The sequence below is a fragment of the Limulus polyphemus genome, unplaced genomic scaffold (genome assembly GCF_000517525.1).
Source record: "Limulus polyphemus unplaced genomic scaffold, Limulus_polyphemus-2.1.2 Scaffold3992, whole genome shotgun sequence".
Classification (NCBI taxonomy): domain Eukaryota; kingdom Metazoa; phylum Arthropoda; class Merostomata; order Xiphosura; family Limulidae; genus Limulus; species Limulus polyphemus.
This window is the reverse complement of record NW_013669602.1, coordinates 61,881-82,747: the sequence shown is the minus strand read 5'-3', so window position 1 is coordinate 82,747 and position 20,867 is coordinate 61,881. Positions and strand designations below refer to the sequence as shown.

The 20,867-nt window shown below is 33.9% G+C and overlaps 1 protein-coding gene across 6 annotated transcripts in view; it reads left to right on the top strand.

The window, feature by feature from the left end:
- The window catches only part of LOC106470422 (BTB/POZ domain-containing protein 6-like), a 54,881-nt gene that overhangs the window by 18,127 nt on the left and 15,887 nt on the right, over positions 1–20,867 (top strand). The window contains exon 1 of one of the 6 annotated variants that reach the window (XM_022399008.1): positions 3,208–3,228. The exons of the other annotated variants lie outside the window; for them this stretch is intronic. The gene's annotated coding sequence lies outside the window, so the exon portion shown is untranslated. Of the gene's footprint in view, positions 1–3,207; positions 3,229–20,867 lie in introns of those variants that run through there. 6 annotated transcript variants of the gene reach the window in all.

Here is a 20,867-nt window from a genome sequence, read left to right as displayed (position 1 = left end):
TGAAAGTTGTAATTACGAATAAATGGAGGAGTATAATTTTCTCGACTAGTGCAATGAAAGTTGCAATTACGAATAAATGGAGGAGTATAATTTTCTCGACTAGTGCAATGAAAGTTGCAATTACGAATAAATAACGCGAAAAAATGGCCATGTTTTAAGCGGAGTAACAGTAAAACCGTTATAGTACTTAGGAATTAGAGTGTATCCTGTTTATAATAAATGTGCATTTACGTTGGAAAGATCTGAACGTGAGTACTTGTGGTACGTAATATGCTTTACATCACTCTCTGCAACAAGACTGAGATATCCAGCAGTTCACGTGGACGAACTCGTATGTGGGACGTAAAATGTTTTACATCACTCTCTGCAACAAGACTGAGATATTAGGCAGATCACGTTTTTGGCATTAATTTAGAGATACTCATACTCAGAGACAGGCAACATATGTTTATCTTAATTTTTGTTCAATTGATATTTCTATTTCATTGTGATTCTTTCTTTCATTACGCACTGATACCTTCCTACACATTCGTCCTCTGGTTGGACAGCTGTAAGGCTACGATCTTACAACTGTAACATCCGGGGTTTGATTCCTCGCGGTGGACACAGCAGAAACCCCAACGTGGCTTTGCTCTTAAATAAATATACAAATTCTAGATAATATTGATGCCATTAAATCTTGAACCTGAGTGTAGTATATTTTACTAAAAATATTTCCAAAAAAATGTATGAAACATATAATCGGCAAAGCGCATAGAGCGCAATAGTAATTATTAGTAAATAGTTTAGCTACATCAGTTGAGTTGATTTCAACACAACATATAAATTATTGGTAAACAGTTTGACTACATTAGTTGAGCTGATTTCAACACAACATAGTAATTATTAGTAAACAGTTTGTCTACATTAGTTAATCTGATTTCAACACAACATATAAATTATTGGTAAACAGTTTGACTACATTAGTTGAGCTGATTTCAACACAACATAGTAATTATTAGTAAACAGTTTGTCTACATTAGTTAATCTGATTTCAACAAAGTATGTTATCCATTACCCTCATCCACCGTACCTACGATGCATTTTAATTACAATAGAAAGCGTAAATGTAGTCAGTTGTCAAATCAGTAATAAAAAAAAAAAAAAGGCGCGGCCATATCAGGGCCGAGTTTTTCGCTGCAGCGGGTCTTAATTTTTCTGCACCAGTGTTTGAATCACATATGACTCGACTTTAACGAAACACAAAAAATAACACAGGAAGACGGAATATATGAGTAAACCATCTCAGCAATAAGTACTTGACGTAAAGCTGTGACGATGAAACATTACTCGTTCTCAATATTAATGGCCTATATAATCACCTAGGTTAAATCATTATTTTTATTATTGCTAGCTTTAGATACTAATTATTAATTAATTTATATCCTACGTTTCGACTGTTAACCTGCTGTCATTTTTAGAGGGATCCTGGGAAGGTTGTGTGAGGTGGCAGGAGTTGGGATTCGATCCTGAAAACCAAGGTGTGTTATTTGATTGGATCGAATCCCGGCTCGTTCCACCTCATGCAATGATCTGAGGTGAGAACCTGGAAGAATAGTGTGGTAATCCATTCTTTTATTTCGTTTCCCTTGAGCAGGATTTGAACTTGGGGCCTTTCACATTCTAAACAAATGAGCTAAATGATCTACCCATAGTGAGATAATTTAACAGTTGAAACTACAACACCATTTCCCTCTCGTAAACAAAGCACACTCCGTCTTTCTAGCAAGATGACCCAGGATCGAATTTCGGTTACTGGCACTACATAAAGGCATTCCCAAGACTTCTCTGAACCCGACAGCAGATTAGCAATATCTAATAATAATAAATTAATAACTAATTAGTGATTAGACTTGATTATCGTATAGGCTCCTAGCTCCTAATAATGATAACGTTTCTCTGCACACTGTCTTTTTTTTTAGCAAAGAATGCAAGATTGGATATTAATACGGTGCAGTTAAAACCAAACTGATAATTCGGAATGTCTCGTTTGAGGTGACAGTAAAGTATAATATGTAAAAACGAGAACTTTCTTCTTGTCATCATTCAGCTACAAGAGTGTTACAATAGAGCATTGATTCTTCAACTTTCTCGTTGTCATCATTCAGCCATAAGAGTGTTATAATAGAGCACTGATTCTTCAACTTTCTTCTTGTCATCATTCAGCTATAAAAGTGTTGTAATAGAGCATTGATTCTTCAACTTTCTTGTTGTCATCATTCAGCCATAAGAGTGTTATAATAGAGCACTGATTCTTCAACTTTCTTCTTGTCATCATTCAGTCATAAGAGTGTTGTATTAGAGCATTGAGTCTTCAACTTTCTCGTTTTCATCATTCAGCCATAAGAGTGTTGTAATAGAGCACTGATTCTTCAACTTTCTTCTGGTCATCATTCAGCCATAAGAGTGTTACAATAGAGTATTGATTCTTCAACTTTCTTCTTGTCATCATTCAGCCATAAGAGTGTTACAATAGAGCACTGATTCTTCAACTTTCTTGTTGTCATCATTCAGCCATAAGGGTGTTATAATAGACAATTGATTCTTCAACTTTCTCGTTGTCATCATTCATCAATAATAGTGTTGTAATAGAGCATTGATTCTTCAACTTGTTATCATCATTCAGCCATAATAGTGTTGTAATAGACCATTGATTATTCAACTTTTTGGTTGAAATCATTCAGCCATAAGAGTGTTATAATAGACCATTGATTCTTCAAGGTGCCTCAGCTTGAAATGTAAGCGGAAGAAGAAATAAATACATTTCCAAGACGTAGATCTTCTTCCCCTACATAATGTTAAATATCCTTCCGTTTAGTGTTGAAACATTAATATCGGGAATAATCTACTCATTATAAAACTACAAAACATTTAAATTTCAGTGCATTTGATATGGACCAATACCACTCAAACGTAAGGCAGTTGACAAAATAGTATTGTTTTCGTTAACAATTCGTATCGTATGCTCAAGATTAAATATTGATAAAAGCACTATGTAAAAAAGCAATGAGGATAAGAGACATTTAACAAAGGAATGGTCTCCCCTGGCCTGGCCCGGTTTTTAGGGCGCTTGACTCGCAATCGAAGGGTCGCGGGTTCGAATGGAGTTACGGAATCTGTTCCCTGTTTCAGCTGTGGGGGCGTTATAATGTGATAGTCAATCGCAATATTCGTAGTAAAGAGTTGGAGGTAGGTGAGGTTGACTAGCTACCTTCTCTCTAGTATATCACTTTTTATAATTACGATCGAAGAAAATTTACTAAATTGTATGTATATTGTTGGAGTATCTTCTGTTTCTTCATCCAAGTATCTTTCAACAGTCAGCAAGTAACGAAAAGTCTAGTAGATGTAATAATAACACTTTACTGTCACAGAATATATAAAAGGTTAATCGTACTTTATATATTAGATATTACTACAGTGGTGTGTTGCCGCAGGTGCAAGCTGTGGCGACATTTTTAACACGTGGCCATTCCAATACTATGTCACCAGAATAAAGAGTAAAAAATGCCTATCTATCTATGAGCTTTAGGCATAATGTATCATATTTAAAAGGGCAATATTTTATTTATTATTATGCTAAATAGGGGAGAAGGATAGAATGGAATGATACAAACCCTATATATATTTAAGTCATGGTATTCAGGCCACTTGTGCATATGGGTCATTGGTATTAGTGAATACACAAGAAAAAGTCTTAAAGATGTAAAATTGTTATGAATATTTATCTTAACTAATTCATATTTTCTGTAGATGTTCGCTTTATATATTTTATTCATAAATTAATTTTATTGTGGTTGGTTGTTTTTGAATTTCGTGCAAAGCTACACGAGGGCTATCTGCGCATATTCGTCCCTAATTTAATAGTGTAAGACTAGAGGGAAGGCAGCTAGTCATCACCACCCACCGCCAACTCTTGGGCTACTCTTTTACCAACGAATAGTGGGATTGACCGTCACATTATAACGCCCCCACGGCTGAAAGAGCGAGCATGTTGCGAGTCGAGCGCCCTTACCACCTGGCCATGTTGGGCCCAAAGTTATTTTGTGTAATATGGAAGTATGTGATAAGTATGATGTTTACAACAATTAAAAAAATATTGGTCTATAAAGTGAAAAAAAAGAACACCTTTGAAGAGATTACTTTTATTTAAGTAGAACTTTCTTTAAAGGAGGGTACTTCGACTGGTTGGACTTTCATTAAAAAAATATGGCCAGCATTGTGTCTCCTCTAAACATTTTATGTTGCCTAATTGTTGCACTTGCGGTACTCAATCTCGCGATTCCATTATAATTGTCCAATGCTGGTGACCTCTGATGGGTTAAGGGTAAGTTTACGGACCTACAATGATAAAATCCGGAGATAGATTCTCTCCGGTAAATAAAGCGCACAAAGCCTACTGTGTAGCTTTGATTTAAAACATTAACAACCAACAATGCTAGTCTCTCGTACAACGAGGTCAGCATACGTTTAAAGCCGTAAGAGAGCGTGGCCAATAATGATTTTCATCTAAAATCCAGTAACGAGATAAAACGACTAGTAAGCCAGATGTTACAATTCTCATCCTAGACTGTTAGTAGAAAATTGTATTGTTTTTTAAATCTTAAGATTATGTATTTCAGTCTCATTTATTTAATGCTATAAAAAAGAATGAAACGTTAAAACTGCAGAAAAGCTAGAAATACTATTTGTATGTTTGCATATATCAATCATAAAGAATCAATAGTGACAAATGTACTTTTAACGTGTTATTAATTCCTGGCCCGGCATGGTTAAGGCGCTCGACTCGCAATCTGAGGGTCGCGGGTTCGAATCCCCGTCATATCAAACATGCTCGCCCCTTTCAGCCATGGGGGCGTTGTAATGTGACGGTCAATCCCACTATTCGTTGGTAAAAGAGTAGCCCAAGAGTTGTCGGTGGGTGGTGATGAGTAGCTGCCTTCCCTCTAGTCTTACACTGCTAAATTAAGGACGGCTTATGTAGTTTTGCGCGAAATTACAAACAAACAAACTTCTTAGCCCTACGTAGTAACTAAAGGTTGTTGATTAACATATTGTGTTAAAATCTCCTAATTGATGGATACAATGAGCAACTTTAAACATGATAAATAATTCTAAATAATATTAAAAGTGATTTATTAACTCAACAAACACACACACATATTTTCTGCTTTCATAGTACTGTTATGAATCACGTTTTTATATTTTAATTCAGACGTTTTGTATTGATGCTAGAAGGAGATATGGCACAAATGATTATATGTGACGTCTAGACATTTTCTGAGTAATAAGATCTGATCTGAGGTGCACGTGACGCCTCAGATGCGCTAGAGACTTGGAGGGAAATATTTTAGTGACACAAAAAACACAAGAGAGTGACTTAGGAGGTGAGTGAGTTTAGTAAAGAGTTAGTTTTGTTTTAGTTTATGTCATAGAAAGGAAAGGAAATTTAACAATTACGAGGTTGTTAAGCTTTATTTGTGAGTTAGGCCTATCGCTTGGTTGTCATTACTTCGTTAAAGCAGGTAAACTGTAATATTTTCAGTTGGAGATAGAAAACGCTTTCATTATAATTAAGTTGATTATTTTATCGAATAATCGAAAAGAATCCACTCAACGATAGAAACCGTTACAACACTGATGTCAGGAGTAGGATTATTTTGATAGAAGGAAAATTAAATCCAGATTGAACTTCCAGTTTTAGATGTTTACACATTCTGGAATTTAGATCGAAAATTTGCTGGAAATTATGAAACACTGGAAATAATAATAAAATAAATTAAAAGAAGACCATAAAAGACAAAGAAAATCGAAAGAAAAAGAGAGAGAGAAAATTAAATGAAAACTAAAACGAAAGAGAGAGAAAATGAAAGGAAAGCCAAAAAGAAAGAGACGGAAAATTAAAAGAACAAATAGACAGGAAATTAAGAGTGGATTTGAAAGAAAATGACGTAAGATTTGAAGAAGAATTAAGGACAGAAATAGATTTTGTTGAAAACACGATTAAAGAAGCTGCCATAGATGTGCAGAAGAATTATAACAGCAAATTTGAAGAAGTGCAAAAAACATCCATGAAATGCAGAAAGACTGCAATGACAAAAGGATATGGACAAAATGCAGAAAGACATCTACACTATACAGAAAGACATCTATACTATACAGAAAGATTATGACAACAAAATCAGCTAGGTAGGAAAGAATATCAATGACATAATAAATTATCTGGAAAATGAATTTGTAAATTCAATGACCATATCAGCGACATTTTTTTTCCACATCTGTCAGAGAATTTCAACCCCAAACATCATTAACTGTGAAATATGGAGCAGGAGAACCCATCTGGTCTACACCTGTCACTACTAATGCTGTGCCACCTATGATTGCAAAACATTCCTGTAACACTCCAGTTACAACACGACTTAGTCCAGTTCCAGAGGTTAACTGGTCAATTCAACAACATAATCTGTTAATAAACCAACAGACTATCACAGAAAAATACCATTGGAAGCATGTTACTTTCAGTTCGAAATAAGTTCTAAGGTGTATAAATAGAGTAGAGAATGAACAATACACCTTTCATCTCACAACACCTTAACAATATTAAGCAATCTTTCAGTTGAGAATCATAATAACTATCAAGCCATGATGGTTACATTGTCAAACGTACTTAGAGCGACGCACCGTAAGGAAATTTCCAAAACAAAGTTCAAGAGCAGAGTAAGGAGGAAATATGAGACCTTTGCCAAACTTGTGGAAGATGTGGAAAGGTTTAACCAATTATTTTAACCGTGAATGAGGATGTGCCAATTTTGACTAAAACAAAATGTCTTCACCTTTAAAGGAAGCTTTCAAGGTGGCGATGAAACTTGAGTCAATTCAAGTTGCAGATAAATAACTAAAAGCTTCATCTATGAATTAAGAACTTGTAAAATCATATAGTGTCTACTACTGATGGAAGTCTAGAATAAATAGAAAGATTAATAGAAAACTGCTTACTCGGGATGGAAGAAGTAAACCACAAGACAACAGATGTTTCAACTGTTAGTTAAAAGATCATATTCTCAAGAACTGTAGATAAAAGACCGTAGGAAATAAAACTCAGAAGAATCACAAAAAGCTAACCAGACATATGAAACAGGAATTACCTGGACGTAAGTGACGAAGTTCAGTCCCAAATTAGATAAACACTTTATTATTTAAAGAAACCAGTCCATGAGTTTATAAATGGGAGGACCTTTGATTATGCTTGTAAGGGGTTAAAGAAAGTACTGGCTCGATTGAGGAAAGAATCCCCTTAAACTGAAGCCTCGTCAACAGTTTGTTTCCTAGGACACATGGTCGATAGAGTGGGAATGTCTAAATCCCCAACTAAGATTGAATTTATTTAAAATTGGCCGATATCACGGAACTCGACGTAAGGTGAGAGAATTTCTTGGTCTATGTTCTAACTACCATTATTGTAAAATAATTCTCTGAAATAGATCTTCCTTTACGCAAGTTACTTGAAAAACAAACAAATTTTGTTCGACTGCTAATTGTGAATAAGCATTCTACAAATTAAAGACAGAAGTAACCCCAACTGCTGTATTAACATTCTCAACTCTCGAAGATACACTGATGTTAGATATAGATACCATTCATTATACAGCGTTACAAAAGTACAACACAGGAAAGAACATGTGATTGCCTAATAAAGTAAGACAACGAATGATGCAGAAACGAAATATTGTAGAACTGAAAAGGAGTTACAATGTGCTGTTCCAACCCTGAATCACTTTCTTCATTATATGGTCAGAAATTTACACTCTGGACAGATTATTCAGCATTAGAATAACTGATGAATTTGCACAATGGAGACTGTCAAATAGCAAAGTGTCTTCAGAAACTTCATGAATATAACTTTAATATTGTGTTTTGCTCTTAATGGGAAAATGTATGGTGGAAAATGTTATGTCTTTTAGATATAATGTCTGGTAATGATCATATTTAGTTGATCGTGGCTACTTACATATAATAATTTAAAATAAAACTTGATACTTTGAATAATTGTAAGTACCTTATTGTATGCTCAGTTACATTTTTACAAAGGTGGCGATGCTACTGGCTGGCTGCCTTTCCTCTGGTTCGTAGCTCTAAATTAGGAACGCCTATACCTGAACATTGAGGTCTATGACCTGATCGTCTAGATTCTGCGCCTAAGGTGTCATTCATTTGAAAAAATAACAAATACTCCTATTGGTTGATCTGGGATTTGAAAAAGATTCCCATAATTATACCAAGAACCTGGTTCTGTAATAGTTATAATTATTATTTTTATATATCTTCTGAAACTGGTAAAGTGAATAAAATACAAAAACTTAATTCCTATTTGTTCTGTCCAGTAATTTTTATTTGTCAAAGTCCAACGTCCGAAATTCAAAAAAAGTGATATCACGTTCCTGGGTGTTGTTTTTTGTTTTATTTAAATCAGCAGTGAATTGATTTGTTGGGTGCAGAGCAGCAGAACAGAGAGATAGTAAAGATAACTAAAAGAACGAGGGGCAACTATTGGAAGTTCCTGAAATAAAGTTTGGGTAATAAAACTATTACTGAAGACCGTGTAACAACCTCAGAGGAACTAATGATGCATACAGAGTAATTTTTGTAACTGAAAAAGAAGACTTTGTCACTTTCTCATCAACTGAAACTAAATTAACTAACTATTTTTGAATCACATAATACACTAAGGTTTTCAACATAAGTAGTAACTGTAGTGGCATTGGAACTTTCAACGAATCTGTTTGTTTGTAGTTAAGCACAAAGCTGCAGAATGGGCTATCTTTACTCAACATGGGTATCGAAACCATTGTGGGCTTCAACGAATCTGAAATTGTCAGATGTCAATTACATGTGAAGGGTGTTGTTGTGACTAACTAAAGGAGCATAACATCGTTTAGGTATTTAAAAAAAATCTCTAAATGGAATTTGTTCTTGTATTGGTCACCACAGGATGTCTCAACTAGAGGGTGACTGCTGTCTCTACCGCTTGCCACCATCTACACAAATCTAGGGGAACTCTCCCCCATCGGTTTCTACGTCACCTGCAGAATTAATATTTTTGTAAGTTCTTCGACTGATGCTTATTCTTCAAGTAAACCAGTTTATCACCCCCATTAATTTCAAACTGATAAGATTAGGGTAGTTTGCCTTCAAGTAAACCAGTTTATCACCCCTCATTAATTTCAAACTGATAAGATTAGGGTAGTTTGCCTTCAAGTAAACCAGTTTATCACCCCCCATTAATTTCAAACTGATAAGATTAGAGTAGTTTGCCTTCAAGTAAACCAGTTTATCACCCCCCATTAATTTCAAACTGATAAGATTAGAGTAGTTTGCCTTCAAGTAAACCAGTTTATCACCCCCCATTAATTTCAAACCGATAAGATTAGGGTAGTTTGCCTAGCTCAATAAACGAAAGATGGCGACTGTAATTTTTTTTTTGAAAGAGAGGAAGTTATTGGAGATTCAGAAAAATATAATAATTACCAGAGTGCATTGCACATGTTTTATTTATAGCTAGCAAAGATAAGTTGCACTATCAATATCGGTAAACGTGATTTGTTTTGGCGGGAATTCTGATCAAAATATTAAAACTGTAGGTTACAAATAATATATCACGCGTAATTCTTTAGCTGAGAACACAAAAGCGATTGCTACTCTAAACGTTTTGCGTTTCATGTTATTATTATTTGTAAGATTAGCGTTGAAACACAGTCATATTATTGATATATGAGAAAAACAAAACAAACAAAAACATTTGTCAAACATTCCGCGTAAAAGTACTTCATTATGGGCTTTTATTTCAGAATAACGAGCAACTCGGGGGCGTAGGCTGAAATCTATAAATGAAAATATTACCTTTTGGTAGAAAAAGAAAATGAGTGTCGAAACCGTACTGTTTATTTGATTTTGAACTCAGCTACTCAAGAGCTATCTGCGCTAGCCATCTCTACTTTAGTATTGACAGACTAAAGGGAAGGTAGCTAATTAACAACAACAACACCCGCCATCTCTTGGGCTACTCTTTTACCAACGAATATTGGGATTGACTGTCACATTATAACGTCTTCACGACTGAAAGGGCGAACATTCTCGTTGACGAGGATTCGAACCCGCGTCCCACAGATTACGAGTCGAGCGCTCTAGCCACCAGGTCGCTACGATACGAAAGAACCACTGATGCCAAAATGCCACCGTCTTGTTTTTGTTTCATATTTTGAATCCGTAAGTTCAAATCTCAAATATATTATGACGACGATGAATAAATCTTAACGTATTGATTTGGAAATGGTCTATATATTCACAACTGATTTACTTAATGAACAAACTTAATGTAAAACACGCTCGTGACCAAAACAAAGTAATAATCAGGCATTCATAATTCTTCGCTCCACCAGTAACACTGAGTCTTGTTGAAGCGCACGTGCAAAATATCATCAACAAGGCTAGGAGGAGCGACGGAAATAAGGTTGAACACTGATTTCAGTGACATGTATACACTTTACCTTTTAGTGGAAGTTTCGTGGTAATTTATCCTATTTTTAAGATCATTTCCCTCAACAGAGATATTATATTTGCACCTAAATGTATATATTAGTTATTAAAGCTTATATATTGTATTCCATCTTTGAGACTGGCAACGCTACGCATCAGTTATAAGGTAATTGCTGAAAAGATGAAACATAAATAAAGAGAAAACCAGTAGTTGTTTCGTTGAATTTTCATGTCAGCTATTATGTGAATAACAACTTGTTTGTCTACTTGAAGTTTTGTCGTTTTAAAAATAAATAACATTGGTCAAACCATAAATGTAATAGTGATTGAAATTTAAGGAAACAGAAACCATAGATCTAAATAAATCTGGAAACAAAAACCATAAATCTAATTATGGTTGAAAATTAAGGAAACAGAAACCATAATCTAATTATGGTTGAAAATTAAGGAAATTAATTTTCAATCATAATTAGATTTATAGTTTTTGTTTTCTTAATTTTCAATCATAATTAGATTATGGTTTCTGTTTCCTTAATTTTCAACCATAATTAGATTATGGTTTCTGTTTCCTTAATTTTCAATCATAATTAGATTATGGTTTCTGTTAATTTTCAATCATAATTACATTTATGGTTTTTGTTTCCGGAAACAAAAACCATAAATGTAATTATGATTGAAAATTAAAGAAACAAAAACCATAAATGTAATAATGGTGGAAAATTAAGGAAACAAAAACCATAAATCTAAATAAATCTGGAAACAAAAACCATAAATCTAATTATGATTGAAAATTAAGGAAACAGAAACCATAAATCTAATTATGGTTGAAAATTAAGGAAACAGAAACCATAAATCTAATTATGGTTGAAAATTAGGGAAACAAAAACCATAAAATATAATTATCGTTGAACATTAAGGAAATAAATATTTCCTAATACACGTGCAGAGCTTAATTTACCCTTTTATTTCCTTCCACCCACAACCTAAATTGTAGCGTTAAAATTATTATCTTACAAACCTCAAACTCCCCCCTCCTCCGTTCCTTGATGAATGCGAGCTAGATTACGGACTTATAGTTCGGGGTTCGATTCACTGTGGTGGACAGAGCACAGATAGCCCATTGCATAATTTTGCGCTAAACACACCCCTTTCCCCCATTTCCCCTTACACGTCAGGAGGAACAGTGTTTTTTCTTCTAAAGACATCTGTTTAATATAAAACCATCTGATACATACATAAATAATCAGGACTACTGAATATACTTGTTTAATTCCGTTGATATATATATATATATAACAAATCACGGTAACGCAAGGGTATCACTAAGGTTCTGTTTAATATAAAACCATCTGATATATATACATAAATGATCAGGACTACTGGATACAGTTGTTGAATTTCATTGATATATATATATATATAACAAAACAAATCACGGTAACGCAAGGGTATCACTAAAGTTCTGTTTAATATAACACCATCTGATACATACATAAATAATCAGGACTACTTAATGATCATTTATGTATGTATCAGGTGGTGTTATATTAAACAGAACTTTAGTGATACCCTTGCGTTACCGTGATTTGTTATATATATATATATATCAATGAAATTCAACAACTGTATTTGTACGAACATATACGTCAATATCAGTAATGTGTATTTATACGATACAAATACTGTGTGTGTAAAGTGAATTATATTTTAGACGTACATGACCGTGTGCACATTTGTAATTCACTCATTTCTCTACGGAAGTGACTAATACGTATTTATTGATCGGTTCGATACAGAAGTCTTAACGTAACTGACTATTTAAAAAGGAGATTACTTAGCGCAAGTTCGTGAAAAAACAGTAACAATGCATCAACAGAATAATGCACAAATATTAGCAAGAAATTGGTTTTTTCTTCTAATTTGGTTGTTTTGAGCATTTGAAATGTCTTTTCTTAGATGCCACTTTTTTCTTAAGTTTACTTCTGCATAAGAAGTGTTATTGATATTTATTGTAATTATTCCACATTGTTGGAGGTGTAAATTGTTAGGTTCAAATGAATTATTTAACATTAAATATATAATAAGTTGATATCAATCTCTACAAGTTTCTAAAAAAATTTTACTTTTGATTTTAAACACAAAGAATAAAAACTGCACATCGTTTCGACAGCCTGTTTTTCTTGACTTGTCCTTTGATAATAAGTTTATGTTTTTCATCTAGAAACGTAATCCACAGATATGCTCAGGAAAATATGAAAAGCGGTGTGATAATATTATGTCAAAACCTTCTATCTTGACTATGGTGATAGTAGCTTTTCTTTAACCTTCCTTAGTGTACCACATCTGCATCAGTTCGTACATTGTACACGTGTTTTTACTCCTATCCGTTTGTCTGGAGTCAGTCAGATTTTATACGTATTTTGTTTAACGAGGAAGAAACAACTGGTCTTGTTTCTTATCACGTTCTTTAGTGTTTCCTGTTTTTACTGAAACGTCCGCTACGCTACGCTTTAGATCAAGTTCTATTGTGATTGCTTTATCTCACACCACAAGTCGAGGAACACGTAACCGGAAGCTGTCTGGTTAACAGCTTTTAACTAGCATCGCTAAGTTTGATGATTAGTATCCAAATCAGCTAACTCAGCTCTTTACATTACCACCAAAAGTTCCAAGTATAATAGTTATATATACATAAGCATTAAAAAACTAAGATTGTAACAAAAGTGGGAATGATACTTTATTGTTCACAAGTACGAGGTTTTACCAAACCTTCTGCCCAACAGTATAGATGAAGTTGGATTATTTTTCTAAACACTTATGAATGTTTTATTCTGTTAAAGAAGCTATAACTACCTCAGATAACCAATGATGGTGTGGAGCTCCTGTGGTTATTATTGGTATCGTAATGAAACTTGATGATAAACCTAACTTGTAGAATAAAGGTAGATGTCTAGTTTCTTCTAATATGTCTGTTAATTCCTTAATGTCTACTTCTACATTTAAACTATGAATTAATTGTGATTCTTTCTTAGTTAATAGTTCTTGTAATTCTACGTATTTAGTTTCACTTCTAAAACTAGAGGGCAAGGTAATACTTTGACCATGAGCTGAACAATTTCTGGCTAATCTCAGGTAACCACTATTTATTGATTTAACTACTCTAGTGTGATAATCAAATTGATGTACATTTGATTTTGAACATACCACTGATAAAGTGAGCTCATCCTTAACATTAAACAACAAGTTCCTGTAGTCCTGGTCTTATAGAAATAGAATGTTTAGGAAAAATTATTATTTTCTCACATAAATCAGTTATTCTATTCTTGATTCCTGCAAATATTACATAATTACAAGTTACAATAGGCAATGAATATATTCCTGAATTAGGGTCACATACTCTGATAGGTCCTTCTATACATCTTAACATATCTTTCTCTGTCATTTCTAGATAGGTATGCTGATCACTGGAAACAGCAAAATACGGTTGACCATTTTCTATAGTTAAAGCTAACGAATGGTTTTAAACTTAATGGTAAAGGTATGATTCTATCTGTTGCCTTCAATGGTATTTCTATAAACATTCTAAAAGTATCTCTGATTGCGGTTGTTTTTTATATCAGCCCATGTATAATACATGTAAATCTGATCACTAGGATATCTGTTGCCTTCAATGGTATTTCTATAAACATTCTAAAAGTATCTGATTGCGATTTTTTTATATCAGCCCATATATAATACATGTAAATCTGATCACTAGAAGTAGGGATTACAAACTGTAAATGTGGAGGTAATTTCCTTTCGATTTCATCTAATACTCTTTCTAACTTACTTGGGGGTAGAAAGTATGAATTGAACTTTCTGTCTGCAGCTACATACAATGCTTGTACTAGCTTAGCTAACTCTGTCCTGCTACTTCCTACAGTAAAAGATAACTGTTGTAAATTATTCTGTTAAAAACGAACGTTTCAATTCCTGCTTTATGTAATTCAGTTTGTCTGATTCTAGTTAGTATCAATGCATTAGTAATGTTCACTAAAGCTTTAAATACTTTTTTAATCTCTTGGTCATGCAATTCAATTGTCTGATTTGATGAATTTATTACATTTGCCTGTTCACCTATTAAATGAATCATTTCCTTAGATACATGTCTCTGTCGTTCTCATTTAATTCCTGTAAATCACTGGTGTTCGCAGTTCTGAATAAGAATTTCAAAACGCTTCCATCTGCATTTGTTAAACTTCGTTTCTGTCGAGTTCTGTCTGATATAGATACACTATCTTTAATATCTTTTAACTCCAATAATAACTCATCTATCTCGTCATGATATTGTCTAATCAATGTTTTGTAGTTTTCAATTAGTGCCTATTGTTCTTGCTAAATGTAAAATAGCTGTTCCCTGACATCTCATATGATGTATATGTCTTATCTTTTGAACTTTCTGCATCAAAACTAACATGAGTAATTACGTCAAATGAATTCTCGAACGTTACTAACTCTTTCATAACCGTACTAATAACCGAACATACTGTGGAAATGGTATGTCTTCAACAATTATCTATGTATCTCCAGATAATATAAAATTACCTTCCTCAACAAAAACCACATCTACCTTGTTTTCCACTATAACAATACTTACATTATGTTCAATCCCGATCCTCACCATCGGTAAGAAACCCGGTAAACCTATAGATATATCTACTAATAATACAAATAATTATATTACTTATATAATAAACATTACGTATATACATATATATACCTTATCATACTTAGATTATTTACAATTTCGTAAGTAGCCTATCATATTATTAAATGCATCAATGACACTGGCTTCATGAGATACAGTATTAACTGTATTTACGTCACTTTTAGGTTTGTGTACAACTACTTGAGGATCGAATCTTACCCGTTTCCTCTTAGTTGTAGAAGTCACTTCCGGTGGAGTTGATATAGGACCGCGGAATATAAGGTTATTGTCATGGGTTACTGTATCAGTTTGTGTTGTCACTGAGGTACTAGGGGTACTAAAAATGCACGAGCATCTTTTGCTGTTTTAGGCACTGGATAATTCTTACAAACCACTAACTTTTTAGGTCAAGTTTTACACCATCTGTGTCTTGCAAGCCTGATAATACAACATCCATCTCTGGAATGTTGAAGGGGCATTGCATAAGCCAAAAGGCATTCTATTAAACTGATATTTTCCTGAAGGTAATACAAAAGCAGTTTTAGCTGTATCTTCCTCTTCTATCTCTACCTGCTAATATCCACTTTGTAAATCCATAGATGAAAAGTACTTACTCTTACCTAATCTATCTAAGTTTCTTGAATATTAGGTAATAGGTAAATGACTTTGACTGTTACTCCGTTCACTTTCCGAAAATCCACACAGAACCTTAATTTTCTGTTCTTCTTAGGAACTGATAAAACTGCAGATGCATATGGACTACTACTGTCCTCTGTTACTTCTTATTCAAGAATCTCTTTACACATTCTTTTAGCTCAACCCTGTGTTTTTCTGGTACACTATAAGGTCTCTGTGCTATAGGCTTATTACTACTCAACACTATCTTGTGCTGAACTTTATTTGTACAACCATTTTCTCCTATAACTATATCTCTATACTCTTCTAACAACATTATCAAACCTGTTTATGCTTCTTTTCTATATTTCCTAAGATATAATCCCACTCTATCCTACTTTGTTGTACCTGTTTCTAAACATTATTAACAATATGTTGTCCTACCACAGCTAATTGTTCTCTACTACTAGCCTTACCTACTACTATGTTCTTAGGTAGTATTACTAATTTTACTAATGCTAGCATTACGCATCTGACTGTTAACTTCAGCCAGCCAGAAGGCATCATGTGTCTCAACTGTTGCACATAACTCTGAAGGTTCAAGTCCTTCAAAACTTAAGATTTCCGTTTCTATGTGTAGCTTACCGAATGTAAGAGATATTTCAGTGTCATGAGCCTTTACGAAATCTTGCCCTATGATACCATCTGTTTCTAAATCTATCTGCTTACAGATGTAAAATGAGTTTTAACAGGATGTTCTGTTATAGGAGTTAAAATACTTCTAAAAACTTCTTTCCAAGCATTATCTAACAATGTCGGATTTTTATCTACTACTTCTACACTTAGTAGTGAAGATCAGGAACCTGTATGAACCAATAACTGACATATTATACCTTCTATTTCTATTAAAACTATTGGTGATACTTCATTAACACTATGGACACTCAATCTCTTATCCCAAACTGCCGGAACTACCTCTACTTTCGCTCTGTAATCCCGGCATAGATTACGTTTTTCGACTCTACAGTGAATGTAGGGCTACTATTATTTTTTTGAAACTTTCCTGTGTAAGCTCCAGCCTTTAGGGCTTTTCTGTTTTCTGCCTTCCATTGACATCAGCAGTCACGAGCTGTGACCCTTAATGCCACAATCAAAACATGCTATTTGCTCATTTCTTTTCTATTTCTGGAAGCAGTTCTTTGCCATGTAACCAACTTTGCCACAGTTAAAACACTAGAAGCCATTGGGCTTACTTTATTTATTTTGCACATCTGCTTTGCTAGGTTTACTTACTACATTTACAGCAGAATGTTTAGGCCTATATACCTGTTTTTCTTGTAGCTCTTCTCGAGTGGCTACCTTCAATCAGATCAAGCAAAGTTGCTTGAGGAGTATTTGCTTGATTTACATAACATCTAGCCACATTACTGTAAAACCCTCGTTCATATTCAGGTTTTAAAATATCTTGTATCATCATCTTGTTTGGGTGTGTATAAGCCCTGCACATTCTAGTTCCTAGCTCCTGCAACTTAGGTCCAAAAACTCGGACAGATTCACATCATTTCTGAGTTAAGTTGCCCATCTCTGTTAAAATTACATTTGTTGTTTATTGTTTCCTATACTCCTCTACTAACCTATGTACTAGATACTGAAAATCTGTGGTTTCACGTAGTTCATTATAAGCCCTAATACAGCATTTTGCTTCTCCTGCTGTTCTTAATCTTAATATGTATGCCTTCTGGGCATCAGTTCAGCCCAATATTCTGGCAGCTTCATTTAAGGCATCAATAAAGCTCTCAACATTCTCGTCAAGTTTACCTTGATAAAACGATATGGAGCTCGTTAAATGTCTAGTGCCACATAGACCTACTTGTGCAGGTTGCTCTGCTACAGCTTTGTAGCTAGTGTCATCTCTTCTATTGGCTTTAGGGCATGCACTGCTCTCTTCTGTAGTCGTTTGTACACCAGCAGTAGCCACATTCACTTAGTTACTACTTATTTTTAACTTACACTACTTATAGTACTTCGGTTGACTTTTTTAGTTTTTACTCCTTTCTTTACTCTAACCAACCTGTTGTTAGCTACTTCAAAAATCCTCGAAACTGCGCCAGTTGTAACAGGCAGCACCCTTAGAGCTAGTCACTGGAGTTTTGACTATATGCCAATTATACCAAATTTATTTAGTTGAGGATTGCAGTGGCAAGTGGAGCTCACAAGTCACTAACTCGAGGTAATTTACAGTCAGAATAAAGAAATGGATTCCAAGATTGATATTGAACAAAATACATCAACATCTATTAGATATTTCCACATAGCATATACATTTGACATCAATAGTTAAACATTTACTAAACTGTTATTTTCTTACAATTCTACTGTTCACTTTTCAGTTAAACCTTATTAACTAATACACACAGAATATCTCCCTCTCTATTATAAGTATTAACTTCCTTTAGTAAACTACATTAATTGAACAATAGAAATGGCAATTCTATACTTACAACAAGGCTGGACTGATATACCTTTGGAGATAGGAAATCTTCATATTAACGGTGGATGCTCTGGTTGTTTTTTTACTTGTATTACTACATTGGTCTGGAGTAAGAGACTTACCATCAAAGCACTGATTTGAGATGCTATCATAAACTTTTAGTAGCCTTTACAGTGCTAATAACTTGGCATCAGTAACTTATCACTGTCAAGTTCATAACTAGCATTTTTCTCAGCATCCTCTTTGTAGATTCATTTTTTATAACTCTTAACTCGTGATTCTCAATACTAACTAACCCATTAACTGGGCTTTGCCTAGTTCTTGACCTAATTTCGTGATACAGGCATCCTTACTTACACCATTTCTACATGTATGTGTATCATGCTCAGAATACTTAAATCTCTGTAGCTTCTTTCTTAACTCTTGAGCAACAAAAATACTTAAGCAATTCTAAAATTTCTTCAAAATATCCAATTGCTTCAATTCATATTTTCTATATTAAAAAGTTTTATCTATAATATATGCTTTCCTACTTAATTTTTTATTTTCCTTATGTAAACATTAAAGAAGTTGCAATCCATTACCAACTATTATGTTTCAACACTAACACACCATGTTATAGATAAGGCTTGGGATAGCCTAGTTTTTAGCATGTCTGAACAGTGGATGAGAAGATTCATGGTACACACCCCATTGCCACAAAAATGCTTTCTGTGCTTTGGGCCATGTATGTGTTATAAGAGTAAGTCTCATCATCAAGTAAGAGTAAATCAAGACTTGGTGGTTGGTGCTGCCATCTCTCTAGTTTATTACTTCAAAATTATGGTTAAGCACAAATAACCCTTGTATAGCTTTGCATGAGATTTTGAAACAAACAAATTATAAATGGTTTAATGAGATATTTATATACACGTGTCTCGTAATCTAAGTTTATGAGTCAAGTCTAGAAGAAGGCTCCACAGTCTCATTGTGTTGGAAAGATAGGTCAGGGTGGACAGAAACGCCCACTGTGTTTAGTACAGGCATAAAACATAGGTATGAGAAGTGAGAGTCTAAAGTAGATTACTTGACTAGTTTTTGTAACTTGTATCGAAACCTAACTAGCAGATGTCTCATGGAACAATTCAATGGAAACTTCCTAAAATTAATGATGAACAAATATAAAATGTGAAATCAACCCAATGCCATGGATGACAGTGTATATGCAATATGATTGTCTAGTGAGCCGTTTTCAATCATATTTTGTCATTATATGGGTTATTTCAATAACAAAAATTACATTGTGTTTGATTATAAGCAAAGAAGACTGTAATGCACTGTTGGTAAAAATATTTGGGTTTCAATGCAATGGGTGATCCAGCATAATAGAGCTAAGGTTTGCTAAGTAACCATGGGGATTTTTTTCCTGCTGGATACTACCACTCCTTGTCATTTTTATGAGTGTCAAAAAGACCACTACCAAGGTGAGCACTTTGACAGTTGTTATTTTTTATAAAGAGTGCCAAAGAAAAGATATTCAATTTAATTCAGATCAATTTATTCAACATGGTACAATAAAATCATGCATGTATAAAATACTGACAGGAAAAAAATTAATTTGAACCAAACAACAACAAAAGTATACTCAAACACGTCCTTCTCTTTATACGTTTTTTCCATTCATGCTCCTATCTTCAAAATGCTTCTTTCAATTACTCAGTGGAGGAAATCCCGTTTTTTTTAATGAAGTTCCCTCACAAAAAGAAATATTTTTATTCTTAATAACTTTTTCTCAGATTGACCATTCAGCACATACAAAAACTAACAAATCGATGTTGATATCGAAATGAAATTTTAGGAATTGCCCAAAATGAATAATTTTCTTGTAATGTTTGTTTGTTTTGAAATTAAGCACAAAGCTACACAATGGACTATCTGCTTTCTTCTCACCACGGGGATCAAAACCTGGAATGTACTCTTGAAAAGAAGCATTTTGATACATATACAGTACTATCCAAAAGTGTTAGGACAAGAGAATATTTTGTCTTTCGTTCCATTTTATGGGGCTAATTCTTCCATGTCATTACAGAGTGTAAATTTCAACACTATAGTAATGCTTCAGTGATCCCTGTTGACAATTGAATGTGTTAGGGTGAGAATACTTATCATTCTTTAGAATTCCCATATACTTGTACCAAGGGGATGTCATAAGGGTTCTACCTGAATGAACATACTGATCAAATTTAGGGTATGAAATAACTTTTATGGTACACTATGCAGTGTCTTAACTATATAGAAAGAAGCTAGAATATGGTACCAGTATATGCTAGAAGAAATCAATGTAATTGCACTCCACAAATAAACCTTGATAAAAACGGTATTTAACACTATATATTAAGTTTTGTTGTCATGCCACAGCCCAAAAAGTATAGAAAATTGTCAGTAGAACAGAGAGTTCACATAAAAGCTTTATGTGATGCTGGTTGGACTCTCTTACAAATTGCTGCAGACTTGAAATGCTCC